This window comes from Melospiza melodia, unplaced genomic scaffold (assembly GCF_035770615.1).
Source record: "Melospiza melodia melodia isolate bMelMel2 unplaced genomic scaffold, bMelMel2.pri scaffold_91, whole genome shotgun sequence".
NCBI lineage: Eukaryota > Metazoa > Chordata > Aves > Passeriformes > Passerellidae > Melospiza > Melospiza melodia.
In genome coordinates this window covers 1,113,485-1,135,947 of record NW_026948805.1, presented here as the reverse complement: position 1 = coordinate 1,135,947, position 22,463 = coordinate 1,113,485, and the positions used below count along the sequence as shown (strand labels likewise).

Here is a 22,463-nt window from a genome sequence, read left to right as displayed (position 1 = left end):
AAAGCTCCGTGGGCCCCCTGAAGTGGCTCCTGTTCCACCGGCCGGTGCCCCCTGTTATGAATATGAAGCGTGACTAGGCCAATATTCAAGCAGCAATCAATTTATTTTTTAATATGGTAAAGTATGAGCAATACAGCGCCGGGTACAGTGGGGGAAGTTTTCTCTCTAACTGTACGCCGATAATTGATGGTTACAGGTATTTATAGGGGTAGTCATCAGCTTTTTTCAGTAGTTTCTATTTCTAATCTTTTACTCATCAGCAATTTTTATTCCAAATTATTACACCACAATTCTATACACTATTGTGATTTTAATTTCTCAGGATGTATCTCAAAGGAGTATCCCCAGATGTTGATGGTCTAGTTTCCGAAAGAAGAAAGACGAATCTCATCTGGTGGGGTCCAGCTCCCCAGATGTGTGTCCACCTTTTAATTGCAGAGACTATAAATCTCATAACAGTGATGTCCAGCTTCCCTTTGGTCAAAACCATAAACCCTTGAGGTGATGTTCATCTTCCTTTCTCAAGCTGTTTTTCTCTGCTTCAATAAGGCATGAGATAAGCATATTTCCTTTATATATATTCCAAAGCTATAGGTTCAAGGATACAAGTAATATTCTAAAATTATACTTCAGAAGGTTATTATTGCAGAGCTTTTTATGGATTAAATGCAAGCAAAAAGGAACATCCTTAACACCTTAATTCCAATGCTCCTAAATCAACTAGGGTTAATTGCAAACAAAAGATAGGTTCAAAGGCCTTTTTCCATGCTTTATTTTCCTCAGTTATTTTTAGAATTCGCAACTATCCCATTGTTGATGTCCACATATTTCGCATTCGCAAGTACACACTTTGCCTGTTTGTACCTGACACGAAACACAGCTTTGCCTCTCACAGCCCTGATCCAGGACGGGCCCACTGAGTCTGGGGGGATTTGTGGGGATTTTGCGAGGGTTTTGGGGATTTCGGGGTGACTTTTTTGGGCTTTGGGGGATTTTATTGTCAGTTTCAAAGGAATTATTGGAGGTTTTGGGATGTAATTACTGGGTGAGAATTGCGTGATTTTCGGGCTTTTGTATTTTGGGGGCTTTCATTGGGGTTGTGAGGGGTTTCTTGAGAAAGGATTTATTGAAATTATTTGGAGTATTTTTTAATCTTGGTGAGTTCCACTGGGATTTTCAGAGATTCTCTGGGGTTATTGAGGGTTTTCTTGTAATTATGGGGGATTTTGTGGGATTTTCATGGAATTTTAGGGGGCTTTTGGGGCATTCCCTTGGTGTGGGGAAGAGCTGAGAGGCACCAAAATCTCCTTAAAAACCCCAAAGTCCAAATAAAACCCATGAAATCCCAATTAAATCTCTCAAAATCTCATTAGAACACCATAGAATCCCAATAAAAGCCCACAAAATCCTTTGAAATCCCAAAAATCCTGAATAAAATCTGCAAATCCCCAAAAAATGTCCCCAAAACCATAAAAAGTCCCACAAAATCTTCCCCAAGATCCAAAGAAATACTGGCAACACACAAAAAACCCCACAAAACCACTCAAATCCCACCAAAAATCCCGAAAGACCCCAAAACCCCAATGAACCCCACTAAATGGCTCCACAATGCCAATAAAATGCCCCAACATCTCCTAAAAATCCCAATAAAACCCTCAGAATCATTGAGAATCCCAAAAAATCCCAACAAAACCTCAGTAAAACCCCCAAAATTCAAAAGAAGCCACAAAAATTCAATAAACCCCCAAACACCCACAGAAAAACTCCCCCTTAAAATGCCAATAAAATCCCCCAAAATTCAAACCCCCCAAAATCCACAAAACCAGCCACTCCCAGTCACTCTCAGTATGATTCCAGTCTCTCTCAATGAGATCCCAGTGTAACCCAGTATGGACTCAGCTGCTCTCACTGTGATCCCAGTGTGATCCCAGTTGCTCCCAGCATAATTCCGGATGTTCCCAGTTCCTCCCATTATGATCCCAGTTGCCCCAATAACAGTCCCAGTCCCTCCCAGCAGGGTCCCAGTTGTGCCCAGTTGCCTCCAGGGTAGATTCAGTTTCCCCCAGCATTGTCCCAGGTGCTCCCAGCATGATCCCAGCTGTTCCCAGTGTGGTTCCAGTGCCCCCAGTATGGTTAGAGACACTCCCAGTGGGTTTTAGTTACCTCAGAATGATCCCAGTCTTTCCCAGTCGCTCCCAGTTTCCTCTAGCACAATCCCAGTTTCCATCTGTTGCTCAAAGGATGGCCCCAGTTGCTCCCAGTATGATCCCAGTTGTCCCAGTTGTAGTCTCAGTCCTCTCAGCATGGTTCCAGAACCTTCCAGCCGATCCCAGTTGCTCCCAGTGTGTCACATTTTCCTCCCAACATGGGCCCAGTTGCTCCCAGTAACCCCCAGTCAGGTTCCATTCACTCCCAGTGTAATCCCAGTATGATTGCAGTCTACTCCCAGTATGATCCCAGTCACTTGCAGTCTAATCCCAGTTGCTCCCAGTCACTCCCACGCTGATGCCAGTGCCCCCACTGTGATCCCAGTTGCTCCCAGCATAGGCCCAGCTGTTCCCTGTGTGCTTCCATCACTCCACTGTGGTTACAGACACTCCCAGTATGGTCCCAGTTGAACCCAGTTGTCCCTGCTCCAGTCCCAATTACTCCCCAGATGATCCCAGTCCCTCCCAGCATAGTCCCAGTTGTTGTTGTTATATTTCTGGAGTCCCAGCTCTCAGGCTGCCACAGCTCTCGGCTGTCCTATCTTCTGTTGCTGTTGTTATATTTCTAGAGTCCCGTACCTTCAGGGTGCTCTTCTCACACACAGCTCTTCACAGCAGTGTTGCTCCTGCTTCTCAGTCAGGGCTCCTCCAAGACTCTCCCTGCACGGCCACCCCACTCCCTTTTATCCCAGTTATCTTCATTAGCCACAGCAGCCACCCAATTAAGGACATCACAGCTGCAGCCCATTTACAATTAGGATCAGGGCACGGCCACTTATACAATACATAGGTTTTACTAGGACTCCTACTATACCCACTCACTCCCAGTTGCCCCCAGTGTGGGCCCCGTTCTCCCCAGCATGGTCCCAGTTGTTCCCAGTGTGGTTCCAGTCCCCCCAGTATGTCTGTAGTCATTTCCAGGCACTGCCAGTGGCCCCAGTAAGGTGTCAGTTCTCTCAGAATGATCCCCCAGTCATGCCCAGTATATCCCAGTTGCCTCCAGCATGCATCCAGTCCTTCCCAGTTTCTCCAGTTTGCTTGCAGCATCGTCCCAGTTTCCCTCCGTTGCTCCCAGTAGCCCAAAGTGTGATCCCAGTTGCTCCCTTTCAACCCCTGTATCATCCCAGTAAGCTCCAGTTTCATCCAGTCACATGCCTGCTCTCCCAGTGTGGTCCCAGTATAATCCCAGTTGCTTCCAGTCTCTCCCAGTATGGTCCCAGCTGCATCCAGCATGGTTCCAGTTGCTTCCTGGATCAGCCCAGTCAGTCCCAGTATGATGCCATTTGCTCCCAGCATGCTCCCAGTTGCTCCCAGTCAGGCCCAGCATGGGGGATGATGTGCAGGGTGTGTTCCCAGTCGCTCTCAGACACTCCCAGTATTAGTCCAGTCCCTCCCAGTATGATCCAAAGATGAGCCCAGTGTGCTCCCAGTCCCTGCCAGTATGAACCGGTTGTGCTCCACATGGTTCCAGTTGCTCTCTTTCACCCTCACTTTTGTTCCAGTCACTCCCAGTATCTCCCAGTGTACCCCAGTTTCCTCCACCGTTCTTCCAGTTCCTTCCAGTATGATCCCATTTGCTCACCAGCACTCCCAGTCAGCCTCAGTGTAGTGGCACTCACATCCAGCATTATCCCAGTTCATCCCAGTTGAAGTCCAGCAGTTTCCAATCACCACCAGCATGCACCCAGTCACTCCCAGTTCCTCCCAGTTGCTCCTAGCATGTTCCCAGTTACTCACAGCTATTCCCAGTCACACTCAGCACCATCCCTGTTACTCCCAGTTTATCCCATTTCTCCATAACATGGTCACAATTGCTCCCTGCAGGCTCCTGCTCACTCCCAGTATGATCCCAGTATGATCCCAGTCTCCATCAGTGCGATCACAGTCTGGCCTGACATGGCACTATGATCCCAGCATGATGTCAGTACATAGCAAATACAGTCCCAGTCACTCCCGGTACGATCCCAGTATGATCCCAGTACAAAGCCAGTAGAGTCCCAGTCACTCCCAGTACGATCCCAGTATGATCCCAGTACGAAGCCAGTACAGTCCCAGTCACTCCCAGTATGATCCCAGTCCAGCCCAGTGCTGTCAGTGCTGCCACTGCTGGGATCCCCCAGCCCTGTGTGCGTTCTCCCCTGGCGGATGTGCCGAGAGGAGCCCCAAGGGCTGGCAGTAGCCAGGCAGGGTCCCCAGCAAGGCCCAGTTTGGATGTGCAGCCCCCAGTGTGCCCAGTTTGCCTCTCGTTTGGCCTGGGCTGGGCTCCCCCCGCCCGCAGTGGCTGGGAGCAGCCGAGAGCCCCGCGCTGCCCATCCCGACCTGTCCCGGCTCCATCCCTGCTCCTGCCGCGGGCTGCGAGGGCTGCAGGAAGGGGCACCGAGGCTGTGGCTGCTGCTGGGGGAGGAGGAGGAGGGAGGGAAGGGCAGGGATGAAGGGGGAGGAGGAGGAGGGGTAGGGGAGGAGGAGGAGGAGAAGGAATGGAAGGGGCAGGATGGAAGAGGAGAAGGAGGTGGGTATAACACAGAGGAGCGGGAGGGGGGATGGAAGAGCAGGAGCTGGAGGAGAAAGAGGAGGGAAGGAGGCGGGGTTACAGGGGAGGAGGAGAGGGAGGAGGGATGGAGGAGGAGAAGGAGGTGGGGATAAGACAGAGGACGAGCGGGAGGAAGAGGCTGATCAAGGCTGATCAAGGCTGATCAAGGCTGATCAAGGCTGAGCAGATGGAGCCGCGTTGCAGCCCTGCCTGAATTCGCAGCCCCCACCCGTGGGATCATCGCCCCCCCGCCCCCGTCGCGCCGGTGAGCGGGGAGGGGGAGCCCGGCCCAGACATCCCAGGGGGTCCCTGGGTTGGGTTTTTGGGGGGATGTTTGGAGAATGAAGCAGTCCAAGGCTGAGCGGAAAAGGCCCCTCGGGGGGACATCGGGAGGTGCCGGTGGCGGCTGCCGGCAGAGGCAGCCTGGAGGAGCAGAGCCCTGTGTGCCCCAGGAGCCCAAAGTGGGGAGCCCAGAGAGGGGGAGCGCCGCCATGGGCGGGAGCCTCAAGAGCCTGGAGAGGGGCAGGGGGGACTCCTTGCAGCCGGTGCAGCCCCGAGCAGAGAATGAGGGGAGAAGGGAGCCCGGGAGCCCAAACAGCCCCGGCATCCCGAAATGGGGAGAGCCAAGAGGGGGGAGCTTTTGGCATTGCTGGGACTGCCAGCAGCCTGGGCAGGGCGGGCACCGAGGAGAAGGGGGACCCCCAATCCAAGCGTGATCCCAGCAGATGGGACAGGGGGGAACCCCCGAACACCAAAGGGGAGGGACCAGGGACAGGGAACTCCTGGGAGGCTTTTCCTAGGCTGAATCTTGGTGTTTGGGAGGTTTTTATGGAGCCCACGTGGCCAGTGACTTGTAGAGACGGACTCGGGCAGAGGGACATTCAAACTGAACATGTGTTGGGGAAGATGAAACAGAAAAGCCTCATAAATATGATTGTCTGGCAAAAGAATTTGAGAATATTGAAACTCTAAGCAAGATTGAGATGGAGGCAAGCTTTGAAATACCTTAGTGAACAACTGGAAAACAATGGTGTGGCCTGACTAAAGGTAATCCCCTTTTGTTGAAACAATTCCCTCTGCGTGCAGACAGACCCAAGGGTCTGAGCAGACCCTACTAGCTCAGCAGAAGGAGTCCAAAGCGGTGATTTTAGGGTTTAAAATGTAACACAGTATCATGATGTAATGATTCTTACAGGCTGTATGTAAATGCTCTAAGATTTGTATCTTGTACTAGATTTGATAGTGAGAAATAGAATATTCAACAGAGAAGATTTATTGTATTGTAATGGGAAGCTTACTCTCTTACGCTCTTCCCCTCTTACTCTCTCACCCTCTCATCCTCTCTACCCCTCTCTTCTCTCGGGCCTGCTCCGACCTGTGGCTGGCAGCTCCAAGCAGGGCCTTGCACCCAGGCCCTTTGCAATAAACCGCAAGTTCCACGACCTGGCTTCAGAGATCTCTCGTCTCCGTCCGTCCCGACCATCCTACCCCTCAATGCTCCTACAAACGTGCTCATCCCTTGTTTTCCCCAAACCAGGATTTCCCATTGCCAACCCCTGGGATGCTGCAAGGAAGAGGAAGATGCCCCGGGACACTGAGGCAGGTGAGGAGGAAGTCAGTGCCCCTTTCCCCTCTGTGCTGCTCCATCTCCCAGCCCAGCACAGCCCCAGCTGCAGCTCAGCCCTGGGGGAATCTCCTTGCCCTTGCCTGTGGCATGGAGGCAAATCCCATCCTGTCCTTGTCCTTCCTCCCCCAGAGCAGGAGCTGAGCATGGAGAGCAGGGAGGACAAATGCCCGTGGCAGAACCTGGTGGCAGAGGCCATTTTGAGCGGCTCCACGGCGCAGGAAGCCAACGGGGAGGAAAAGCCCCGGAGATGCTGCACGAGGAGGGGCTGCAAACGCAGCTGGTGGGGATCTGAGGGGGAAAGAGCCAGCCTGGGCCGGGAAGGCGGACAGAGATGGAGCCAGAGCTCGGAGCAGGTGCTCCATGAGCAGCTCCATGATGGGAAGAAGCCCCATACGTGCGTGGAGTGTGGAAAGAACTTCAGGTGGAACTGTGACCTGATCCTGCACCAGAGGACCCACACTGGGGAGAAGCCCTATGAGTGTGGGGAGTGTGGGAAGAGCTTCAGCCTGAGCTCCAACCTGATCAAGCACCAGAGAATCCACACTGGGGAGAAGCCCTATGAGTGTGGGGAGTGTGGGAAGAGCTTCTGTGGGAGCTCCAGCCTGATCAAGCACCAGAGGATCCACACTGGAGAACGGCCCTTCGAGTGCGGAGAGTGTGGACAGAGCTTCAGCCAGCGCTCCCACCTGATCTCGCACCAGAGGACCCACACTGGGGAGAGGCCCTACGAGTGTTCCAAGTGTGGGAAGGGGTTTCAGACCAGCTCCCATCTCCTCCGACACTATCAGAGTCACACAGAGGAGAGGCCCTTCCAATGCCCCGACTGTGGGAAGGGATTCAGGTGGAACTCCACCCTCGTCAGACACAGGCGCATCCACACTGGGGAGAGGCCCTATGAGTGTGATAAATGCAGGAAGAGGTTTCAGACCAGCTCCCACCTCCTCCAGCACTATCGGATTCACACAGAGGAGAGGCCCTTCCGCTGCCCCGAGTGCGGGAAGGGATTCAAGCACAACTCCACCCTCGTCAAGCATCGGCGCATCCACACTGGGGAGAGGCCCTACGAGTGTCCTCAGTGTGGGAAGAGCTTCTCCAGCAGCTCTGACTTGACCCGACACCAACGGAGGCACCGGTAAGGGAAGCCCTGCAGGTGCCCTGAGTGCGGGCAGAGCTTCATGCGCTGCTCCAGCTCCATCCCCCACTGGAGAAGGCACTTTGGGCACAGCCCTGGTCACTCACATTCCCTGTGATCCATGTTGGCAACACACCTGGCAGCTTTTACTTTTGTTTTGGCCCTAATGTTTCTAGCTTCTCTATCTCTTTGCACTCCAAAAGTCAAGAGAGATGGATCTGTCACCTAAAAACCACTGAAATCCCAGTGAAAACAACTCAATCTTACCCAAAAGGGCTCAATCCCACCTCAAATAAACTCAGTGCCGTACCAAACTCACTTGATTCCTCAGCCACCTAAGTAAGATGGGGCTGGGAGGAGATTGGGAGAAGTGGGATCTCAGTTAGAGTGGTAGGATGAGGATTGTGTGGAGCTGGGTGTGTAGGATGCATTTGATAGCAAACAAAATTCTCAGACTTACTGATTTCTCTCCTGTTCATGTTCAGTCCGTTGCAGTTCTGTTTGCAGAGTGCTGCCTTCTCAGCTCATTGTGTTTGTGTCCCCTGTTCTCTCCTGCCTCTCTTTGCTTGCTCTGTTTCTCTCTCAGTGTCTCCCTTGACCCAGGGACCACCACAGATCCTCCCCTGATTTAATTGACCCAGGCACCCCCAGAGACCCTCCCTATATTTAATTGCCTCAGGGACCACCAAATACCCTCCTTTGAATTATTGCCCCAGTGACCACCAAGGATTCTGCCCTGATTCAATTGACTCCATCCCTGATATAATTGACCTCTGCCCTGTTTTAATTGACCCCTCTGCCACCAAAGACCCTCCCCATATTATTTATTATTTTATTTCCCAAATATTATTTTAATTCCCAGTCCCAGGAGCTGAAGTCCTGAAGGCTGGCAGGGAAATGTCTCTTTAGGATTTTGTTCCATTTCCCTTCAAGGGCGGGAACATCTTTTCCTTTCTGGGAGCTGGAATTCCAGACTTTTGGAATGTATCCTGAGCAATAGAAGACTGGCATCAGATATGGATTGGGATCAAATGGATTGGGATCAAATGGATTGGGATCAAATAGGGACTGGGATCAAATAGGGACTGGGATCATATGTACTATCCCGAATTTCCTCATTATCCAAAAATTCCCATAATTCTGGAATTTCTGTTATCCCAAAATTCTCATTATCCCAAATTTCCCATTATCCCAAATTTCCCCATTATCCCAAAATTCTTGTTATCCCAAATTTCCCATTGATCTGGAATTTCTGTTAGACTGGAATTCCTGTTATCCCAAATTTCCCCTTGATCCCAGAATTCCCATTATCCTGGAATTTCTGTTATCCCGGAATTCCCATTATCCCAGTTCCCCATTATCCCACTCTCCCAGTTCCCCCCATTATCCCAGTCCCCCACATTATCCCAGTTCCCCCTCATCCCATTTTTCCTTTTATCCCAGTTTCCCCCGTTTTCCCAGTTCCCCCCCACCCTGCTATCCTGTGCCCCCCAGTTATCCCAGTTCCCTACTCAGCGGATGCCTGAGAGACTGGAATCCTATGCACTGGGACAAACTGGAATGGGATAGCCCAGACGGATCCTATGGACTGGGATTATATGGAACTGGGATCCTATGGACTGGGATAAACTGGACTGGGATAGCCTGCACTGGGATCCTATGGAAAAGGATAAACTGGACTGGGATAAACTGGAATGGCACCAAATAGGGATTGGGACTGTATAAACTGGAACCCTGTGAAATGGGATCCTATAGACTGGGACTGCACAGACTGGGACCATATGGATCCGGGCCATACACACTGGGATAAACTGGTCTGAGATTCTATGGACTGGGATCCCACCAAACTGGGATCGCATGGACCGGGACTGGAAATACAGGGATGGCATGGAAGAGGAGGGATAACGGAGATGGAGAAAGGATGGAAAAAAGAGGAGTAGGTGGGGTTAGGGAGGAGCAGGAGGAGGAGGAGGAGGGGTAAAATGGGAGGGAAGAAGGAGGAGAAGGAGGGAGGGTCAGGAAGGAGGAGGAGGAGGGAGGGAAAGGGAGGGACAAAGGAGGAGAAGGAGATGGGGAAAGAGGAGGGGGAGGAGGGATGGAAGAGGAGAAGGAGGTGCGGTGAGGGAGAAGGAGGAGGAGAGGGGATGGAACAGGAGGAGCGGGAGGAAGAGGAGGGACAAAGGCTGGTCAAGGCTGAGCAGATGGAACCGCATTGCAGCCCTGCCTGAATTCGCAGCCCCCACCTGTGGGATCATCACCATCCCCCGTTGCGCCGGTGAGCAGGGAGGGGGAGCCAGGCCCAGACATCCCGGGGGGTCCCTGGGTGGGGATTTTGGGGGGATGTTTGGAGAATGAAGCAGTCCAAGGCTGAGCGGAAAAGGCCCCTCGGGGGGACATCGGGGGGTGCCGGTGGCGGTGCCGGCAGAGGCAGCCTGGAGGAGCAAAGCCCTGTGTCCCCCAGGAGCCCAAAGTGGGGAGCCCAGAGAGGGGGGAGCGCTGCCATTGGCGGGAGCCTCAAGAGCCTGGAGAGGGGCAGGGAGGACTCCTTGGAGCCGCTGCAGCCCAGAGCAGAGAATTAGGGGAGAAGGGAGCCCGGAAGACCAAAAAGCCCCGGCATCCCAAAGTGGGGAGATAGAAAAGAGGGAACTTTTGGGATCGCTGGGTCTCCCAGCAGCCTGGGCAGGGCGGGCACTGAGGAGAAGGGGGACCCCCAACCCAGCAGCTGGGACAGGGGGGAACACTGCAACACCGGAGGCGAGGGACCTGGGAGGCTTTTTCAGGGCTGAATCTTGGTGTTTGGGAAGTTTTCTGGAGCCCAGATGGCCAGTGACTTGTAGAGATGGACTGGTGCAGAGGGACCTTCAAACTCACCGTGCTCATCCCTTGTTTTCCCCAAACCAGGATTTCCCATTGCCAACCCTTGGCAGGTTGTGAGGAACAGGAAGATGCCCACGGACACTGAGGCAGGTGAGGAGGAAGTCAGTGCACCTTTCCCTCTCTGTGCTTCTCCATCTCCCAGCCCAGCACGGCCCCCGGCTGCAGCATAGCCCTGGGGGAATCTCCTTGCCCTTGCCTGTGGCACGGAGGCAAATCCCATCCTGTCCTTATCCTTCCCCGCCCAGAGCAGGAGCTGAGCATGGAGAGCAGGGAGGACAAACGCCTGCAGCAGAACCTGGTGGCAGAGGCTGTTTTGAGCGGCTCCATGGCGCAGGATGCCAACGGGGAGGACAAGCCCCGGAGATGCCGCACGAGGAGGGGCTGCAAATGCAGCTGGTGCCGATCTGAGGGGGAAAGAGCCAGCCTGGGCTGGGAAGGCGGCTGGAGATGGAGCCAGAGCTCGGAGCTGGTGCTCCATGATGGGGAGAAGCCCCATACGTGCGTGGAGTGCGGGAAGAGCTTCAGGTGGAGCTCTGAGCTGATCCAGCACCAGAGGATACACACTGGGGAGAGGCCCTACGAGTGTTCCAAGTGTGGGAAGGGGTTTCAGGCCAGCTCCCATCTCCTCCGACACTATCAGAGTCACACAGGGGAGAGGCCCTACGGGTGTCCCCAGTGTGGGAAGAGCTTCTCACAGAGCTCTCACTTGCCCCAACACCAACGGAGTCACCACTAAGGGAAGCCCTGCGAGTGCCCCGAGTGTGAGAGCTTCGTGCGCTGCTTTTGCTCCATCCCGCACTGGAGGAGGCACTTTGGCCACCGCCCTGGTCACTTACGTTCCTTGTGATCCATGCTGGGAACACACCTGGCTGCTTCTCTCCTTTTGGTTTGGCCTCAATTTTCTTTTGCTTCATCTTCATCCCTTAAAAACAGCCAAAACAGGCTGCTATTAAATGAAAGAAATTGATCAAAGATGTCTAAAGTTCCACAATTTCAGAGGTTTTTAAGGGAGAATTGATGGTTTAGGGACAATATTCTGGAGGATTTGTGGGTTCTCTGGGGGGATTTTGGGCAGTGTTTTCCATCTCTTTGCGCTCCAAAAGCCAAGAGGGTCACCTCAAAACAACTGAATCCCTCTGTAAACAACTGTTGCAGAATTTTGTTCAGACATGGCTTATAGAGGGGCCATGAAAATATACAGCTGGTTAAAAAGTAAAAGGCAGCTGTAAGCAGCAAGTTCTCGGGCTTTTTCCTTAAACAATAAACACCATGTCCTTGAGTAAAGTGATGAGAAAAAACATGATGGAAAACACAGAGGCCTTGAGAACAGTCAATAACAAGTCAACAACAGGATGAGAAAAACAAATGTTAGTCTCAACAAGAAACCACAGATCTTGACAACAAAGGGAGGGGTTGGTGTGTAATCTGTAGCCAATAATGAGCTCGGGTTTTGCAATATGTATGAACTTAATTAACACTACTATAAAAGTGTGTAAGCTGGATCAATAAATCGAACTCCGATTTATTGATCCAGCTTACACACTTTTGTAGTAGTGTTAAACAACTGAATTTTAATTCATATGGGCTCAATCCCACATCAAAATAGCTTGTTCCCACCTTAAAATAAACTCAATCCCATGCCAAACTCACTTGATTCCACCGATGGCATGGTGAGATGGGGTGGGAAGGAGATTGGGAGAAGTGGGATCCCAATTTGGAGCGATGGGATGGGGATTGTGTGGGGCTGGTTGGTTGGGATGTATTTGATAGCAAATAAAACTTTCAGAGTTACTGATTTCTGTCCCTTTCATTTTTAGTCAGTTGCAGTTCTATTGGCAGAGTGCCACCTTCTAAGCTGATTGTTTTTGTGTCCTCCTTTCTCTCCTGCCTCCCTTTGCCTGCTCTTTTTCTCTCTCAGTGCCTCCCTTGAGCCAGGGCAGCTGCCACCAAAGACCCTGCCCTGATTCAGTTCCCAGTGCAAGAGCTACAACAGCCATGGGTGAAGTTCTGAAGGCTGGCAGTGAAATGTCACTGTAGGATCTTGCTCCACTTGGCTTTTGGCCCCTTCATAAGAGCTTTGCCTTCAAGGGCAGGAATATCTTTTCCTGACTGGGAAATGGAATTCCAGGTCCTTGGAGTGTGTGCTGTGCAGGACCATACAGACTGGGATCACGTGGACCAGGATTTCACAGGCTGGGACCATAGGGATTAGGAGCAGAGACTGGGATCATACAAATTCGATCATACGGACCAGGATGCTGCACCAGATCGATGTAAACCAAGGGGGTCCCACCCTGCCTGGGGGTGCAGCCAAAGCTCCCTGGAACAAATGCAGAGTTTCAGGAGGGATCCCAATTCCAATCCCATTTCTAATCCCATTTCCAATCCTTTTGCCAATCTCAGAGTCATCCTGGCGCTGATCCTGGTCCCGGTGCCAGCCTCGGTCTCTGTCTCAGTCCCGGAGCACTCCCAGTGCTGATTCTGGTTCTCGTGTCAATCTCAATCGCACAGTGGTGCCGGTCCCGGTCTCTGTCTCGGTCTCAGAGCAGTTCTGGACCCAGTGCTGCTGCTGGTGCCAGTCTTGGTCCTGGAGTGCTCCCACTGCCAATCTCAGTCTCGGTCCTGGTCCCAGAGCGCTGCCGGTCTCAGTGCTGGTTCCAGTGACGGTCTCGGTCTCAGTCCTGGTGGGCTCCCGGTCTCGGTCCTGGTCCTGGTCCCAGAGCAGTCCCAGTGCAAGTGCTGGGTTCCAGTCTTGTTCCTGATCCCAGTCCTGGAGCGCTGCCAGTGCCAGTCCCAGTTCCAAAGCGCTCCTGTTGCAGGTCCCAGTGTCAGGCTTTGTCCCAGTGGCAGTTCTGGTGCTGGTTCTGGTCTGGGTCTCAGTCCTAGTCCCGGTGCCGGTCCTGTAGCGCTGCCAATCCCAGTTCCTGTGTTGGTCTCAGTCTTGCTGCTGGTGCCGGTTCTGCTGCTGTGTTTGGTGTTGGTCCTGGAGAATTTAGGTCCAATTGGGTGATTTTAGGCCAAACTGGGCAGGTTTAGGGTGGGTTTCAGATCCCTTACAGTGATTTCAAGCCTTTTGGGGTGGATCTTATGCCCCTTTGGCTGATTTTATGCCAAATCTGGAGGGTTGAGGGTGGATTTTAGACCCCTTTGGATGATATAAACCCATTTGGGTGGGGTTTGGGTCTGTTTGAGTGGTTTTAGGATAAACTGGGCAGTTTTAAGGTGGATTTTAGATCACTTTGGATGATTTTAGGCCTGTATGGTTGGATTTTAGGCCTCTTTGGGTAATTTTAGGTTGAACCAAGCCTTTTAACAGTGATTTTAGTCCCTTTGTCTTACAGATGGCTAATGAGATGATTGGCTCTTGCAATTAAGGGATGAATACTGTGTCAATATTAAGAGAAGCTTTATTGATGTGTGATTACGTTATTGCAGGCTGTTGTTTAGATGTCCTCTGTTCTCCCCACAGTCCCCTTTCCCCCTATTGTTACCATCAGACAGCCTGAGCCATCCAGGACAGGTGGAAAGTAGGTGAGTACAAAAGCTTGTTCCTCGGGGAGGGGGCGTGGCATGACACGACCTGACCCTCCAATCAAGCTGCAAGAAAGCAGACTCCACCAATAAACAGCAAAGAAGAGTTGACTGACAGACTGTGGGAGGAGCCAGGGTTGGCTGATTCAATACTTGGGGTATAAAAGGCGGAGTGTCCATCTTGAGGATGAGCCAGGCACGTGGTAGGCAGGCACGATGGAAGCTCCCAGGCCTGTTCTTCCTTATTGAGTCCTTTTCTTGTCATTTATGTTAAGGTTGAATAAACCTTTTAAAATTTTCAAAGTCAGCAGTCGTTTCTCACAATAACCAAAGGTTCCTTTACTGGAGTTTGGTGCACAGGAGAAACACCAACCATATATTCTCAAGAGGTCAAAATGACACAAAATTTTACTGGCAAAGTACAGAAAATCAAGAAACTTTCGAAAAAGATTTAATAAAACATCTAATTCAACATAAAACACCATAGCAGTAACTTCCTTAACTCAGCCCGTTGCACCTGGAAACGTTTAACCACTTCAGTTGTTGAGGTACCAAAAAATGTTCCATATCAAGAGCATTATAAGGAGAAAGACAGGAGGACAGAAGCTCTATAGAAAGAAATGCACATGGCTACCAACTGCTGGGGTTCCAGTGTGGATGAGACATAAACCGCAACCATGGAACCCTTGTGACACATCAAGGCCCCTCTGGAGCAAAGGAACCATTGCTGACAGAACAGAAACTCATGGAACCAAGGGGCCATTGTGACCATGCAGATCCAAGGACACCATGGTGGCACTATGGAACCTCATGGGAGCAAAGAGACAATTGTGACACTCTGGTACCTCATGGAATCAGGGGGACCATTGTGAAACTCAGGCCCCCTATGGAACCAAGGGCCAAGGATGAAGCTGTCGGGCCCATGGAACCAAGGAGCCGTTGTGACACAGCGGGGCCACAGGGAGCCGAGGGGCCATGGGGACAGTGAAGGGCTCAGGGAAGCCAAGAGGCCATTGTGACACTGCAGAAGAAAGGAGAACACTGTGACACTGCAGGGACTCCTGGAATCAAGGAGACCCTTGGGACACTGTGGGGGCCCCATGGAACCAACGAGACAGGGAGCAGGTGTGGCTGGTTTGGCCTCCCGGGGGCTGCTGGACAGGTCTGGCTGACCTTGGCATGTCGAGGGCTGCTCCTCACCTGCCCCTGAAGCACTGGGGCTCTGGGCTCTCCTTCCTATGGGAGAGAACTTTCCTGGTCCTTCTCCAGGGCCCTGTGGCCAAAACTGGGATTCCTTCTCCAAATTCCCTTACATGCACAGATTGTTCCCAGATGAAATCTGCCAGGAGAGAGATCTGGCTGCCTTGGCTACCTGGGGCCACCTCTCATCTGCCTTTGAAACCCTGGGACCATATGCTTTTCTTTCCTATAGGAAAAAACCATCCATCTCGACCAGGCACTCATGGCCAAAATTGGGCAACTGCCTCTGGAATTCCTTATATCCAAGGATAACTCCCAGACAAAAGCTGCCAGGACTGACAAGTCTGGCTGGCCTTGACTTCCTGAGGGCTGGCCCTCATCTGCCTCTGAAACACTGGGACTCTGTGCTTTCCTTCCTAATAAAAAGAACTCTTCTTCCTGTCCAGGCACCCACAGCCAAAACTGAGATTCCACCTCCAAAATGCCCAATGTCCAAGGAAAGCCCCTAAACTAAAGGTGCCAGGAAAGACAGGTATGGCTGGCTTGGCCTGAGGGTGGCCACCTCTCATCTGCTTCCAAAACACTTGGACTTTATGCTTTACTTTCCTATGGGGAAAAAAACCACCCATCTTGACCATGGCCAAAATTGGGATTCCACCTCCAAAGCTCAGTACATCCAAGGATTGCTCCCAAGTGAAAGCTGCCAGGACAGAGAGGTCTGGCTGCCCTTGGGCTCCTGAGGGTGCCTCTCCCCTGCTGTCCAAACACTGGGGCTCAGTGCTTTCCTTCCTATGGAAAAGAACCGTCCTTCTTATCCATGCAGAAATGGCTGAAATTGAGATTCCACCTCTAAAGTTCTTAATATCCAAGGGTTGCTCCCAGGCAAAATCTGCCTGTACCGTCAAGTCTGGCTGGCCTTGGCCTCTGGTGGCTGCCCCTGCAATACTGGGGCTGGGTTCTTTCCTTCCCATGGAGATCCCTGGGAGACTGTGGGGACCTCATGGAACCAAGGGGATCATTGTGGCACCACTGGAGCCCATGGAACCAAGGAGATCATTGTGGCACCACTGGAGCCCATGGAACCAAGGGGATCATTGTGGCACCACTGGAGCCCTTGGAACCAAGGGGATCATTGTGGCACCACTGGAGCCCATGGAACCAAGGGGCCTTGGTGACACAGCGGGGCTTCATGGACCCAGAGGCCATTATGGCTCTGTGGGGCCTGATGGAACCTTGGAGACCATTGTGACCCTTCAGGGTCTCGTGTCACCAAGGGGGCAGTATGGCACCTCAGGGCCACCTGTAAGCAAGGGACCATTGGGACACTGTGGGTCCCCATTGAACCCAGGGAACATGGAACAGCTCTGGCTTGCTTGGCCTCCCAGGGGCCACCTGACAGCTGTGGCTGATCTTGGGATGTCAAGGGCTGCCTCTCATCAGCTCCTGGAGCACTGGGGCTCCATGCTTTCCTTGCTATGGAAAAGAACTGTCCCCCTTTTCAGATGCCTATTGCCAAAATTGGTACTCTCCCTAAAAAATTCCTATTTGCAAGGGTATCTCACAAAATAAAACCTGCCAGCTCTGGCTGGCCTTGGCCTCTGATGGTCACCTCTCATCTGTCCTGGAAACACTGGGGCTCTGCTCCTTCTATCCTGTGGAAAAGAACCAGCCTTCTTGTCCATGGACCATGGTCAAAATTAGAATTTGGCCTCCCAAATTCTGTATATCCAAGGATTGGTCCCAGACAAAAGGAGCCAGGACAGACAGGTCGGGCTGGCCCTGTCCTCTGGTGCTTTTCTTAGACTATGAGCTGAATGTTTTCATTTGGAAACACCTTGGAGAGGGCCCAGAGGTGTCCCAAGGAGGGGTTTGGAGACCTCGGGCACATGAGCTCTGTATATGGACAAAGGAGCTCTGTGCTCAGTGGGTTGGAGGCTGAGGACAGTGGAGCAGAGCCAGGAGAGTGTTTAAAGAGCGATTTCAGGGATGGTGGATTCTTTTGACATAGTGGAAAACAGCCAGAGAGAGAAAGAATTAATGCCAAGTGCAGCTTGGGAGGCTCAGACTGGCACCAGGAGAAAGGAATTTCCCTGGCACGGCAGGGCTGTGGTGCAGCAAGTCCCCAGCAGAAGCCTGGAGCAGCCTAAGGCTTTGTGTGGGCAGGCAGAGGCAGGCAGGAGGCAGAGCTGTCAGCAAAGGAAGGGCCCAGCCAGGTGGGGCAGCCAGGGGATGCCGATAGCCTGCAGAGACAGAGGCACAGGGCAGGGACACCGTGGGACAGCCTGGGCTGCACAGGGCACAGGGATGGGCAGCAGCTGAGAGACAGCTCTGCCAGAGCCAACTTGGGCAGCACTTTGGCCATGGCTGCTGGGCCTGGGCCTGAGGCCACGAGGGGACAAGTGACCCTTGCAGGGCTGGGGCCTCATTGCCTCCTTGTCCCTGCTCAGCAGCCTGGCAGGGGCCGCCCCATGCTCCTGCCCTTGGCATTGCACATCCCCACTGCCAGTGCCCATCCCGGGAAGAGCCCTGAGCAAGGAGGGAGGGACAGGATCTGCCTGGCCAGGGGCTGGGGCTCAGGCATTGGCCTTTTGCATTCCTCAAACACATCCAGGTGTGCTAAGTACTAGAAACACCTTTGCCTTGTTTGTCCCCAGCTGCCATCACTACCTCCAGTGTTCTGCTCTCCCTGGAACCCAGGGACACTTTCTCAGTCCTGTCCCTCACAGGGATCTCTTTAAAGTACAAGAAACTTCAGTGTTTCAATCTCACTTTGATGTCTTGAGAAGTTCTTTGAGTACACTCTGAGGGACTGGGTCTGATGCAAAGAGCACCAAAGCCCCAGAGGCTCATTAAAGTCCCTGTGCTGTGTCTGTGCTGCTGAGCTGGGCCGGACTCCGTGCCCAGAGGCAGCTCCTGGCAAGGGCAGCGCTGCAGAGAGACAGCTCTGGCCAGGAGCAGCTCCTGTGCACAGCCCAGCAGAGACACCAGCAGGGCAGAGACAGAGCTCACAGGGGCTCAGCACTGACAGGGGCTGTGGGATGGCCCAGAGGGGGCTGTGTCACAGCAGCACCTCTGAGGCTGTGTCGTAGAGGCACAGAGCAGCTGGGATGTCAGCAAGGGGCTGTGTGACAGCACAGAGTGGGCTGTGTGAGGTCACAGATTGGGCTATGACATCACAGAGCTTGTTGTGTGAGGTCATTGAGCAGCTACACCATCATAGAGGGGACTGTGTGACATCACAGAGCAGGCTGTGACATCATGGCATGGCTGTATGACATCATATAGCAGGCTGTGAGGTCAAAACGTGTGCGGTGACATTACAGAGTGGCAGAATGACATCACAGAGAGGATTGTGTGACATCACTGAGGGGATTGTGACATCACAGAGGTGGCGTGGACATGATAGGGTAGGATGTGACGACATAGAGCAGACTCTGCCATCATGGAGGGTGGCGTTGTGGCATCAGAGAGTGGGTTGTGGTATCACTGGGTGTCTGAGTAACATCACAGAACAGTCTGTGACATCAGAGAACATGCAGTGACATCACTGGGTGAGTTTGTGACATCCCAGTGTCTTCTGAGACATCCCAGGAGGCAGCTGTATGACATCACAGAGTGATATGCCAGCATTGGCTCTGTGACATCACAAGGGGGATTCGTGACATCCCAGCATGTGCTGTGACGTCACAGGGGCTGTGTGACATCACAGACGCCTGTGTTATATCAGAGGGGCTGTGTGAAATCACAGATGGCTGTGTGATGTCACAGGGGCTGGGTGACATCACAGAGATGGCTGTGTGACGTCACAGCTGGCTGTGTGACATCACAGCTGTCTGTGTGACATCACAGGGACTGTGTGACATCACAGGGGCTGTGTGATATCACAGGGGCAGTGTGAGGTCGCTGGGGATGTCACTCTGCCCCAGCCCCCCTCACAGCTCCCCTCAGAGCAGTCCAACCTTGCTCGTGCACAGCAGGGTCCCCTATCCCCCCCGGTCCCCCTGCCCCCGGCCCCGCAGCCTCCCCCAGAGGATGTTCCACGAGATCGACCCCAGAGCCTGACACAGGGACGGGGGGACGGGGCCGTGGGGATGGCACAGGGGAACAGGGACCCCCCGGCAGTGTCCCTGTGTCCCGCAGGGCCAGAGCCTGGGCCAGGGCTCTTTCACCCTGCTACCAACGAGGCCTTGAGAGCACTGAAAAATCCCCAGCAAGGGAGCAGCAAAAACCAGATTTAATATTAAGGGATAGCACCACAAAGTTCATTGGCAAGAGTCACTTTGCTCCTGAGTGGACACTTCAGGCACAGCAAGGAAACAAAGCAACAACAAAACCAAACAGAATCCAGGCAACCAAACCAGAAATGAATCCAGAACTGTCCCTGTGTGTGTGTGTGTGTGACACAAGGACAGTGAGGGCAAGGATAAAAGGAATACGGCCAAAAAGGTTAATAGAGCTCAAGCTTAACAGGACTTAACTGATACCTTAACCTTAACGGATACCTTCAACTTCACAACTTAGAAAAGAACAGAGCTTAACAGTATGTAACCTAACTTATAACCTATGACTTAGCAATTTAACACAGGAATAACACTTAACAATATTTAACTTAACTTATATTAAACATAACAACTTAGCAAAAGAAGAACTCTTAGCAGCATTTAACTTAGCTTAAACCTTGTGACTTAACCTAACTTACAGGCCTGACTGGCTCAGCTATCCAAGGCACTCAAACCCCTCAGAAAGCAGCATTTCTGCCACATTTCCCCAGCACAGGCATTCCTGCGTGCACACAGACACGAAGAGTCAGTGCAAGGCACCTGTGAGAAATTCCCCTGAGGGCAGGAAATGCTCCCTGTGGATCCTTTGGCATCTCCCCAGTGGGTGAAGGGCTGAGCCTGGAGGAGTGGGGAGATCGGCCCAGGCTCCATCGTTGTTCAGGATCCCCGAGTGCAACAAACGGGAGAGTTCCCGGCTGGGAGAGGCCCCACTCAGAGGGAGTCGCTGGCCCAGGAGAGCTCCAAGGGCTCCTTTTGGAGCGCTGTTTGCAGGGCCCCAAGAGAGGGGCTTCAGTCCCAGCAATGGTTCATCCTGGCCACACTCGGCATCAACAGCTTTCTTTGGCAATGTGAGACCAGGGATGTTGTGCCACTGATGGAACAAAAACAGTTCCCAGGGCTGCTCCTACAGAAACCAGGAGCTGGTTGGGCAGCAGCAGTGCCTGGAGCAGACAGTGTTTGTGATGAGCTGCAGAGGAGCTGAGCCCAGGGGCTGTTGGCCAAGGCCAAGCCCCAAGGAGCATTTCTCAGCTGGCAAGGCAGCCTGAGAAGAGGAGAGGGGAATGCAGCAGCACAGGGCCATGGAACCAAGGGACCATTGTGACACTGTGGGGCTCTGTGAGACCAAGGGACCACTGTGACACTGTGGAGCCTCATGGAATCATGGAGAGCACTGTGACATTGCTGGGCCTCGTGTCATCAGTGGTCCATTGTGACACTGGGCAACCAAAGGAGACCATTGTGATGCTGCAGGGATGCATGGAACCTTAGGGGCCATGGTGATATTGTGGAACCCCATTGAACCAAGGGTTCATTGTGACACTGCAGGGCTGTGTGGAACCAAAGCTCCAAGGTGACACAGAGGGACCTCCTGTCATCAATGGTCCATTGTGACACTGTGGAGCCTAATGAGACCATTGTGACGCTGCAAACTCCAGGGTCCAAAGGTCCATTGTGACATTGCAGGGCTCATGGAATAGAGGAGTCATGTGACATTGTGGAAAGCCTTTGTGCTTTCCTTCCCATGGAAAAGAACTGTCCAGCTTCTCCAGGTGCCCATGGCTGAGATTGGAATTCCACCTCCAAATTTCCTTAAATCCAAAGACTGCTCCCAGATAGAATCTGCCATTCCTGACAAGTCTGGCTGGCCTTGCCCTAGTGAGGCTCTCACCTGCCTTCCAAATACTGGGGCTGTGTGCTTTCTTTCGTATAGAAAAGAGTTGCCCTTCTCAGCCAAGTGCACATGACCTGAATTGCTATTTCCACCTCCAGCATTCCCTGTTGTGAGAGACTGGAGGAGATTGTTGGCTGGAAATATTTTGTGGGGAGGGGGAGGAAGAAGCAGGTCCATCCTTGCCCTGCCCTGTAAACCCAGCACTGCCCTGGAACCCCAATCCCCCCAGAGCCTCCATCCCAGCCCAGCAGTGTCTGCCAGTCCCTGGCACAGCACAGGCAATGCTCCACAGCCACCTCTGCAGCCCCCAGCCCAGCTCCTGAGGGACCAAATGACCCCAAGTCCCACCTGGGGGAAGGGCCCAGGGAGATCCAGGGGTATTGAGAGCTGACCAAAAGGCAAGCATACATCTTGGCACTACCTCCTCTTGAAATTTCCATCTGAACACCACTGGAATCCAGGAGCTGGTAGCTGTGTGTGCACTTCTCTAAATCTTATTTTTCTCTCTTTCTGTGTCTAGTTGTTCTATATATGTCCTCTTGCAAATTTTGATTAACTTAAAATTGAACGGGTTTAGAGTTTGTGAAGTTGAATGGGCCAAGTCAATGCTTTGAGAAGTGTTTTTTATTGACTGAATGTCATATTAATCCTTTTGCCAAAGTTTCTCTGATTTTCTAAATTTGCCAGTCAAGGCTGTTAGGTTGTTTTGAGCTCCTGAGAATCTCTTGTTGGTATTTCTCTAGTACATAAAACCAAAGTATAGAACAATTTTAATTCCTTTAAAATGTCTCCTTGAGAGAGTTGTTTGGGGGATGGCAGTCAGGGCTTGTCTGACCTGCTTGGCCCAGCCCAGGCAGGGCTTGATGTGGTAGCTAGGGAAGAGGCGCTGCGGAAGATTGTCGCGATGTCACGGAAAGGCAGGACCCTCTGTTTCCCGTAGATAAGACCCTCTGTTACTCATAGATAAGAAACTAACATAGGAATGTGGCCCCACTAACAATAGGAATGTTGCCCCACTAAAGTCAGCAACTTTCCATTCCTTACCCAGTACTTTTCCATTCCCTACTAACCATAGATAAGAAAGACAAACCCCTTTTTGACGTAGAGACCTCTAAGACTATAAGACCCCACGAGAAGAAGTAATAAACGCCATTTGACCGTCCACCACATTGGTGCCTGCGTATGTCATTGGCCCGAACGGCCCTGGAGAGTGGGCTGTCGAGCTGTACCTCAGAACCAGGTTGCCTGCCTTGATGTAGAAGGCAACAGCTTTCCCAGCCACATCTCACATTTCCCAGCTGGAGCCGCTGGTGCCTCTGCGTTGTGCTGCCCCAGCCCCAGGGACGCTCTCCTTGTCTGCCCGTTCCCCCACGGTCTCTGGGCAGGGATGGCCTCAGTGGGGGCTGC

At 52.4% G+C, this 22,463-nt stretch overlaps 1 pseudogene; it reads left to right on the top strand.

The window, feature by feature from the left end:
* LOC134414024 (zinc finger protein 850-like) overlaps positions 1-22,463 on the top strand; it is a 93,059-nt pseudogene that overhangs the window by 535 nt on the left and 70,061 nt on the right.